Below are 10,054 nucleotides of genomic sequence, written 5' to 3'. Positions count from 1 at the left end.
GAGTCAGTAACAGGGCCATACACCACAACAATTTCCCAGGTTTTTTGGTTAAATTTGTGTCTAATCACACAACTAAGGAAGTAAGCCCCCACATGGTTTCTAATCAACTTCACTTTATCAGTATTCACCCCAAGCAAAATCCCTCCAGAAGCACCCCTAGAGGCTTTCCAGGCCCAAGAAAAGGTCTTGGAGCCTTGGAAAGAATTCAGCTCTCTATTGGAGAAATTCTCCCTCTTTGTCTCTTGCAAACCCACTATATCAATATCTCTTAATTTAATCATCTCTTTCAATAGACCTCTTCTAGCACTATTCCCTAAACCTCTTACATTCCAAAACAAGATTTTCATTTTTTTTCTTGGGTTTTTTGTTACCACCTCTCCTAGACAGCGCCAGAGTCTCTGCAGGACTCATCTTATCGGGCTGGACTCCCTCAATAGAGCCAGCATCATCAATCTCTAAATTACCCTCATCAACAATGGGGCTTACTACCTCCACTGATGAGTTTCTCAAACTCTCATTGACTGGGACTTCCTGCAAAGAAACACCAATCAATTCATCTTCCTGTTGAACAACTACCTCTTTCTCCTTTTCCTGTTTCCATCTCAATTCAGCTAGCTTGGCTTGAACCAGCTCTTTTGCCTTAATGGTATCTATGTTACTACTAACATCCACAGCATTCTTCCCTAGAGAAATATTAGCTGCTATAGCAATGTTACTCAACTCCTCAAGATTAATCAACTGAAAAACTACAAAAGGGTTGTTAAGAGAAGTACCTGTGCACTCCAGATTCTTCTTTTGAGTTAACAATTCAGCTCTTTTAGGAATTGGTACAGTCGCCATCTCCCTGTTTCTGAGGCTCATCCTAGAAGTGACAACCGGTTCCACCCTTTTCTTGGGTCTCTTCTTGTATGACACTTCTTTGAAAGAGTCTTCTTCTTCAAACTCTTCTTCCTCCCTCAACCTCTCAATATCTGACAAGGTAGGGATGTCACATTTCTCTTGGGAGTCATCAGTTGAGATCATTTTTTCCTCATCTCCTCCTCTCAGGGTGAACTGACCACTGAGAGGCAACTCCAACTCTTGAGATTCTTGCACTTCCTCTGGTTCACCCTCCCAAAGAACGAGGTCCTTACTCCCAGAGTCAACACACTCCAACAGGCTCAGCTTCTTGCATGCCATCTTTTTTACCAAACTTCTGCATGAATCTTGTTGATAAGTTTTCCCTTTGTATGCTGGGGGAGCAGAGTGCAGCTGACCCCTACCCCCCATCTGAGAGCTGTTATCCTTGTTCTGTCAACCTCTCACAGGGCTTTGGTTGTTGAAGTCTTCATCGACATTCATGTCCTCATTTCCTTCATCACCTTTGTCATCATCATCTCCATCCTCTGGAGGGGATGAGTTTTTGTTCTCATAGGGGGCAAATCCCTCCGGTTCCCATCTAATCTTATATCCCACTTTGTTAATGTAGACATGTATCACAAAAGTGAAGCTCTCTAGGGTCTTTACAAGCCACCCTTACTCTCACAGGACCATCTCTCCTCAAAGACAAGTTGTCAAGAGCCTCAAACTCACCCACCAGCTCAACTATAGCTTTCACTGCATCCTCATTTCTAGCTGACTTGGGAATGCCAAAGATTTTGACCCAAACAACAGCAAGCTCATCAATGGCTTCCTCAGTCATCCCAGTTTCCACCACACTAGCCTTGATATGACATGTATCAAAGTCAAAACTCTTACATGTGGAGATTTTACTTCTAACCTCTTCAGATGGGAAATTAATCAGGAATTCCTTCTCATTCAGCTGCTTGACTTTCCATTCCCAATTCAAGCCAACAAACAGATTCTTCAGCTCATTCACAACCATCCCAACAGTAGCTACACCCTCAATCACAGTCAAAATACCTCTCACAGGAATTCTAGCCAACTCATTCTCAGGGATATCCACATGTAAGCTATAGAAACCCTGACCAGGAATCCCAAATCCACACAACTTAACACCTCTGTTGACCATACTTATGGGGCAATGAGCCGAGATGTGTCCAGTATTGTGACAGGAGTAGCAGAGAGGAGGGTTAGGGCAATTAGCCTGATGATGGCCTTCCTTACCACATTTGAAGCACTTGATGATTGGCTTCGAGCCCCCAACACCTCGATCTGCTTCACCTCGCTCCTGAGTAGGACGAAAGGGACGATGCGCAGGATTCCCCTTGGGGTTTTGGGCAAGGAGTTGCTTGCGTAACTCTTCTTCCTTCGCCCAATATCCACCAGATGCTTGGCCCCAATCACCTCCTCCTTGGCGTCCCCAGTCGCCGCCTCCCTGTCACCCCCAATCCCCACCGCCATGGTCGATCGCCTTGCACTTGTTTGCTTGCCAGTCGGGGCGATTTGGAGGGCGACGCTCCATCACCACTTCTGCAAACGATCGATGGTCGCACTTCCGCTCCCGGACTCTCCAAAGCCGGCGAGCAGATCCACCAAAACGCCGAATTTCCTCACCTCTCGCCGGAAACCCTAGATCGGGGGAGAGAGAACCCTTCCTCACCCAGACCTAGGAGTGTGAGTGGTTCGTAACCTGGGGGAAGAGGTCCTCGAGCTTATCTCCGTATGTTGGGCTACGGGCGACCCGTTTGGGAATGGGCTGTACTGTAGAGGTTGGGCTAACCACCTTCTTCAAAGTGTTCGACGCGGGTCTCACCCGCGCTGTTGCGCCCCTGCTCGACATGAGCTCCCCACCAGCACTCGAACTCAAACCATAGCATCTCGCCGGCGGCGTGTCTCAGCACGGTGACCCTCCGGGATTTCTCACCTTGGATGGGCCGCGCGCCGCCATCGTGAGGACATCACCAAAGGTGTAGTTCGCCGGCCATCTTCTGGGAATCGCCTCCGATGCCGCATGTGGAGGGGGAGCGATCACCGCAATGCTCCCGATCGCGGCGGCGGCCGATCTCGCCACCGCGGCCGAGGAGGACTCACCGTGCTCGTGAGATAAAAACCCTAGCTCTCGTATCCTCGTTCAACAGTATAGTTTTTCTCCTGTTCGTAATAAGATTGTATCATCTTGGTATTATTGGTCAAATTTAATAACTCAAGATATCACTGCTTTTCTTATATACGAGCTTTTTTACAATCTTGTTGCAACGACTCTCTCAGTTACCACCTAAGTTATTTGTGGTTTCACTGCATTGTTTCCCTCTGTAGCGGGTGAAACGTTGCACGGGGGAGCCAAGCAACGGCTTGTCTTGGATCAACCACAGACACGTGTCGGCCTCTGGCTTGATCGACTAACCGAGCCTGATCAACACGTTGTTCCGTGGGCTGACGGCTCGGCCGTGACCCACGTCGTTGACCACCCACCAAGCACCAGCCCGCGTCGTGCCTACGGCTAGAGGCCGACGGTGGCACTCCAAGTAAGTTGCCATAATCTGACAAGCCGAGGTACAAGGATTCGCACGAGCTGGGCTCATGTTCCCTACGCTTCCCACTCCTACAAACGTTTCCGCACGCGCGCAAGATCGATATCGATCTCTCATCACGATCAACCCACCACTACTCATATATATATACTTTCTCCGTCTCAAAATATAAGAAAATTAGGTTGAATGGGACACATCCTGTCTAGATTTATTATATTATGATGTGTCCAGTCTAATTAAAATCTTTTACATTTTAAAACGGAGAGAGTATATAATGCTCTTCGGCTGCACTTCACGGTATTGTGCCGCAGCCAGCTGCTATATAGTGTGTAGTTGCTTGGGCCGGTGCTCAGACCAGGAGCTCTACAACGACTCGCCTACCAGCATATAAGTCATTTATCATGATTTTTATAAGCATGATTGAATCAATCAGTGCAGTTGATCGACTATTAATAGCAGCAGCAGTTAACGTATATAGCTTGCTTGGATCAATATCAGTACAGACTTTATCAAAATTGCAGTAAATGTCTGACACTTCATTTGTTTTTCTTTTTTCTATATATAATTTTGTGGTAATGCCAATTAGCTTATGACAAATCATTTTTTTAGATGGTTATAATACAAACCAAATAAACCGCCAGCTTCGTTAGCATGACAGTTTTTGTTTACTGAACTAATGTAGGAAATAAACCAACTACCAAGCACCCATTAGTGCCAGGATGGCCAGCAAAAATGAGCAATTATTTGACAGCAAGATATCAACTCGGCCTGTTTGGTATGGACTTTGGACGACTGGCCATCTAGGACCATACGGTCCATCAAAAGTTCACAACCGACGATGACGTCCGCCTTTTTAAGCTCGGTTGAGTTGGTCTCGTGTAGAGGAAAAAGTCCACTTTATATCCCTCCTCTAATAGCTGAGTTCCAATCGCACCCCTCAACTATAAAATAAATTAAGATGGATTATACTTTTATGAGTGGTAGTGTTTGTCATGCCTAAGGGTATAGATGGCCATAAGGCCCGAAGGCCCGGCCCACGGCACGGCTTTTTGGCCTAGCCCAAGCACGGCACGGCCCGACTTGGGTCGGGCCTATGCCGGCCCGGCCCGACCGCCGGGCCGTGTCTGGGCCTCGCCACCGGCACGCTGGGCTGGTCCGGCACGGTCGGGCCGGCCCGGCACGATGGGCTAGCAGGCCAGGCCCGGCACGCAAAGTATAGGGACTAAAAATAGACATAATTGTCACTGTCCAAAGAATAGGGACCTTAAATAGACTTATTTTAGCTATTTATATATCACAACCCAAAGAAGAGGGAGGTAAAATAGACTTTTTTTTGGCTATATATATGTCCCAGCCTATAGGAGGGAGTAAAATTAGACTTATTCAAAGGAAAAGCATGATGGACCGTTGTTCCTTCGGGCCGGCCCAGCACGGCCCAGTGCATCGGTCGAGCCGTGCCGGCCCGACAAGCCTCGGCCCAGGCACGGCCGAGCCTGGGCCATGCCATGCCGGACGGTCCACATGGCCATCTCTACCTAAGTTGACTTCTCAACTTAGAAAGGTCAACCTTTTATCGACCTGTGGAATAGATAAACTACCTGAAAACTATGTTCTCTCTATGGATTAACGAACTTGTTTTTTTTTAACTGAACATATACACATTACTCATGCATGTTTTTTTTCCTGTTTTGGGACATATTTTCATGCATATCCTGTGCAACAACTGCAACAGAAAAAAGTGGTGCAAATATGGGACGCCTCGCAAACTAAAAACATATCAAAGCTGTGTGATGGTATGAACTAGTCCTTTCTCTTTATAGAACTGGCTGTGCGTACAACATGATACGCTAGCCTATACAATACAAATGGACTTGTATCCCACTCAATTCTCAATTCTTGAATTCAGATTCCTGATGCGTCCCATTCTCGTATGGCGGTATTATTAGTTTCACTCTTCCTTTAGTCCTCGCTGTTGGTAACACCAATCCTCTCTGGATTCGCACACCTCAATCAGAAAATACATGGATGTTAGTTTGGCCACCGTTCGGAGAGTGTTGGATCAGCTATTACATGTGTGTAGAATGCGGCCATTTATAGAGAAGCTGTGGATGATCCAAGTACATTCATCTTTAGTTGGAGTAATTTCATGGTACATGTACATCAGCTAACTAGGGATTTACTCCCAGGAAAGTAGCTGCATGTTGTTAATTAGCAGCATAGTCGCAAGTACAAAAAAGTCTGTACAAAAGCAAAACTCGGGAAAACTCAATTCATCCTTTAAGATGATATCTCCTTATTTTTACATGTAACTTAAAAAGTTATCAAAAAATTTTAAAAAAATAGTATGATATATCAATATGTGATATATCACTTCACAAATATGCAAATTAAAATCAACTTATATAAGTAGAAACGAAAACAACAAATTTGACTATGAATAGAACGTGTAATTCACGATCAAATTAGTTATTTTTGTTTTGAATTGTATAAGTTAAATTTTAACTTGCATGTTTGCGAAAAGAGATATATATTGATCTATCTTGACAATTTTTTTTAAAAAAAATTGATAACTTTTTGAGCGTCATGCACAAAACGAGGGGATATCCTCTCGAGGAATAAAAATCCACTTCCCAAAATATGAAATCTTCATGTCAAAGGGGCGCAATAAAGAAAATATTTGTGATTCAATACCACAGAGTAATTATGTGAGGCAAAAACCAGGGATAACTTTTCTCCCCTTTCCCAACTTCTACTCTATCGTTTTCCTCACGCACATTTACCAAACTACTAAATGGTATATTTTTTATAAAAAAAATATTGAAAAGTTGCTTTGAAAAATTAGATTAAACTATTTTAAAGTTATTTTTGCTAATACTTAATTAATCATGCGCAATCCGTCACTCGATTTTGTATGTTAGGAGAAAGTGTTCCAACACTTGCAAAAGAACCTGTAGCGTGATGCTTGCACGTATGTTTTGTCGATGACTTTAGGGAAATAAAGAGACTTGAAACAACATCTCCTGTTAAGAGCAGCCGCTACTTGTTGGTTGCTATAGTTATTCATGTTAGCTCAAGATACTACTCTTTTCATCTCAAAATTTTACAATATTAGACCCAATTCTATCCTAATACTCTAGATCTAAACAGAATGTCTATAGGTCCAATCCTACCGTAGGTTGCAATATTTTAAAATGTAGGTAGTACATAAAATTTTTCATCCATAATATATCGGTAATTTATTGGTTCAGGGGTAGGGGTGGACAGGAAGCTCGTGGCTCGTTAGCTCGCTCGGCTCATAACAAGCTCGGCTCGGCTCGTTTGATTTTTCCTAACGAGCCGAGCTGGCATTTCAGCTCGTTAGATATAACGAGCCAGGGCACATGAGTTGTTGGCCTTTGGAATTGGATGTTGGCAGAGAATGGAGGCCCAACAGCCCAACTCGGCAGCCAAAAAAAAACCCTAGTGACCTTGAGACCTTGACCTATTCTCCCCCCCCCCCCCCCACATCCATCGCGATCCGGTTGATCTCTGATTCTCTCGATCCCCTTCTCAGCTTCTCTCGAACTTCTCTTGTCTAAAGTCTCGACCTTCTCAGCTTCCCCGCTGACAGCCGCCAGCCACCACCCGCCAGCCGGCACCGCCAAGCGCCGCCGCCAACCCGCCAACTGCCGCCACCACCAGCCACCCGCTAGCCGTCGCCGCCACGCCACGTATGCTCTCGCCGCCGCATCCGGCCGGCGTCTGCCACGCAGGAGCGCAGCGCTGCTGCCGCATCCGGCCACTCCTCAGTCACCGTCCACCGAAGGAACTTGACGCCCACCAGGCTATGGTGGCAGTTGGAGCGCGATGTCCGCGCCACGCTCGACCTCGTCACGCCGGTGACCAGGGCCGACGCTCGAACTCGCTTGTTGTCTTCCTATTGCTGAGGCTCGCGAGCCTAACGAGCTAGCTCGAGCTTTCCAACGAGTAGAGCCGAGCTGGGTTTTTAGCTTGCTAGGATAACGAGCCGAGCCGAGCTAGCTCATTATTCTAACGAGCCAGACCGAGCTGAACCGAGCTGGCTCGCTCTCCACCCCTATTCAGGGGTACAACATGCCACGACAATAAAAAAAATTTCCTGTTTTTCAGTTTGGCCTCACTAATCTTTGCAACCTCGAAATTAATAATTCTTCAACAGCTAACCAAATGTAATCAGAGGCAACAGCACCAGCTATTAACAATGAGGATTCAGTACGGCATTACCTGCTATGAAGACAACTCATCATTACTGGATAGAAACAGACATGAAAACCGAAGCCAGTTAAGCACCACCCAAACATCCTTTATTAATTTCCATCTCCAGCCTGCATAATCAAGGAAAATTATTAAAATTTAAAATTTAAATTAAACAGCCTCGTTGATCTGATCATCTCACGCCTATATATATTCCCCACCCTCCTGCATCCTCTCGCATCGCAGAAACTAGCACTACTTCTCTGAAAAACCCTCTGCTTCATTTCATTTCGTGAGTTTATTTCGACGATCTGAAAACGAAATGGCGGCGACGCTCCGGCTCAGGCTCCTCGCCGTGGCGGCGGCCGCCGCCGTCATGGCGTCGTCCATGGTCGGGATAGCCTCCGCCGCCGAAGCGCCGGCGCCGGCGCCGACGTCCGGAGCAACCGCCGCCCCGGCCTTCGCCGTCGCGTCGCTCGCCGTGGCTGCCGTTGGATACCTCTTCTGCTAAACCCGCATCTCCGATCGTCGCTTGGCCGATCGCCATGAGTGATGCTGGTGCATTGATTAGCTCAATTGTGTCATTGATTTGTTGAGTTGGTTTCTGTGTGGTGGTTGGAATTTGGATTTTGGGGGTGTATGTACATGGATACATCGATAAATTCAAAAAAAATTTTGTGACAGTATAATTATATATGAGCATGGCTGTGTATAGTACATCAATTTTGGATGTATGCCGGTTTGATCCTTTCCTAAGAAAAATTATATATGAGCAATTGAAATCTGACGAAACAAAAAAATAAATTCCTATGTTCTATAGGTTTTTGATATTTTGTCACTCACTATGAAAACTACTACTTCCTCCGTTTCACAATGTAAGTCATTTTAACATTTTTCACATTTATATTAATGTTAATGGATCTAGACATATATATCTATCTAGATTCATTAGCATCAATATGAATGAATATGAATGTGGAAAATGCTAGAATGACTTACATTGTGAAACGGATGAAGTAAGTACTAATCATCTACTAGTCTTTTAATGATGTTTTTTCTCTTAAAAAAATGAGGCATAATCTTAGTTATATGTAATCTTTGAGTGTGATATGCTATTATGCTTGACCATGTGGACTCATTGTGTACATATGCATGTGATACTTATTGAGAATTGACAAGCGTGTCCTTTTCTTCGTTTTTATTAACAAGAATATCAGAGTTAAGGCCTGTCAAGATCGGTGCACATGGAGCAAACTTGCAGAATTATCAAATTGTCCTGCAACCTTTGATACGAATGATATGAAATAGTGAGATTATGATGAGTGAGGAGATGTACTTGACAGTGCAGTGGTAAGTGGTGTGTAATTTTAACCCCGAAGTCTCGTGTTCAATCTTCAATACGCTCACAATTTCTTCTTTAAAAACGTTTAGAGGAATGTTTCTCCCTCCAAATCTCGTTGAGAAGTGAGATCAGGATCTTGTTTTCAGTTCTTGATTAATTATTAATTGAACACATCACAATATGTCCTTCATTTTTAGGTCACAAGCAGCACTAATCCGTGGAAATCCAATGTAAACCAATCAATTGCAACTGCATTTATATATGTACGTACCCAAGACAAAATTTTACATCCCAAACAACAAAACATTGTAAAAAAAAAAGTAGCCATACATATAAACAAGAAAAAAAAACAGAGCAGACGCGTCAGTCCATGGCCTTAATTAGAAGAGGTATCCAAAGGCAAGGGCGGTCAAGGACGCGGCGGCGGCGGCGAAGGCCGGCGCAGCCACCGGCGCGTCGGACGTCGGGGAAGGAGCCGGCGCGTCGGCGGCGGACGCCGTGCCGACCAGCGACGTCGCCAGGACGGCCGCGGCCGCTGCCACGGCGAGGAGCCTGAGCTTCAGTGTTGCCGCCATTTGCTTCCTCGCTTATTGGTTGACTGATCGATCTGCACTTGGAGAGCAAGAACACTAGAGAGAAGCTGTGATGAAGCTTGTGTGTTTGGGTTGGAGAAGAAGAGATCACTTGAGGCTTATATATAGTGTCATATCAACTTGAGAACTACAAATGCAAGGTGTAGTAGGTAGGAAAGCTAGCTAGCTAGCTAGCCTTGGAAAGAAAGGATTCTGGCTGGAACCCTTCTGGCCTTGATTGGATTGGTTGATTGCTTTGCTGGTGTTTGTTTGGGCTGGCTTAAAATTGGGGGAGAAGTTGGCCACAGCCTAGCTAGCTGTGGTCTCCCCATTTGTACTCCTTGCATGTGCTGCGCAATTCGGCTTCTGGCTGGAGATTTAATTGGACAGCCATGATAAAATAGGGTGCATGTTGACAGCTCATGTTAGTACCAGCAATGCGCATTTTTCATGCTTGGCCACACATCAATCGAGCAAAATGATCTTTAGAAAAAAATGCCCTGATAAAAATGTTT

General features: G+C 45.2%; 1 pseudogene; it reads right to left on the bottom strand.

Annotated features, from left to right (window-relative positions):
* Positions 1 to 306: 306 nt before the first annotated feature.
* Positions 307 to 2,830, bottom strand: LOC127774268 (uncharacterized; annotated as a pseudogene).
* Positions 2,831 to 10,054: the final 7,224 nt, after the last annotated feature.

The sequence above is a fragment of the Oryza glaberrima genome, chromosome 5 (assembly GCF_000147395.1).
Source record: "Oryza glaberrima chromosome 5, OglaRS2, whole genome shotgun sequence".
NCBI lineage: Eukaryota > Viridiplantae > Streptophyta > Magnoliopsida > Poales > Poaceae > Oryza > Oryza glaberrima.
The sequence above is the reverse complement of the archived record's forward strand: the minus strand, read 5'-3'. Positions and strand labels throughout refer to the sequence as shown.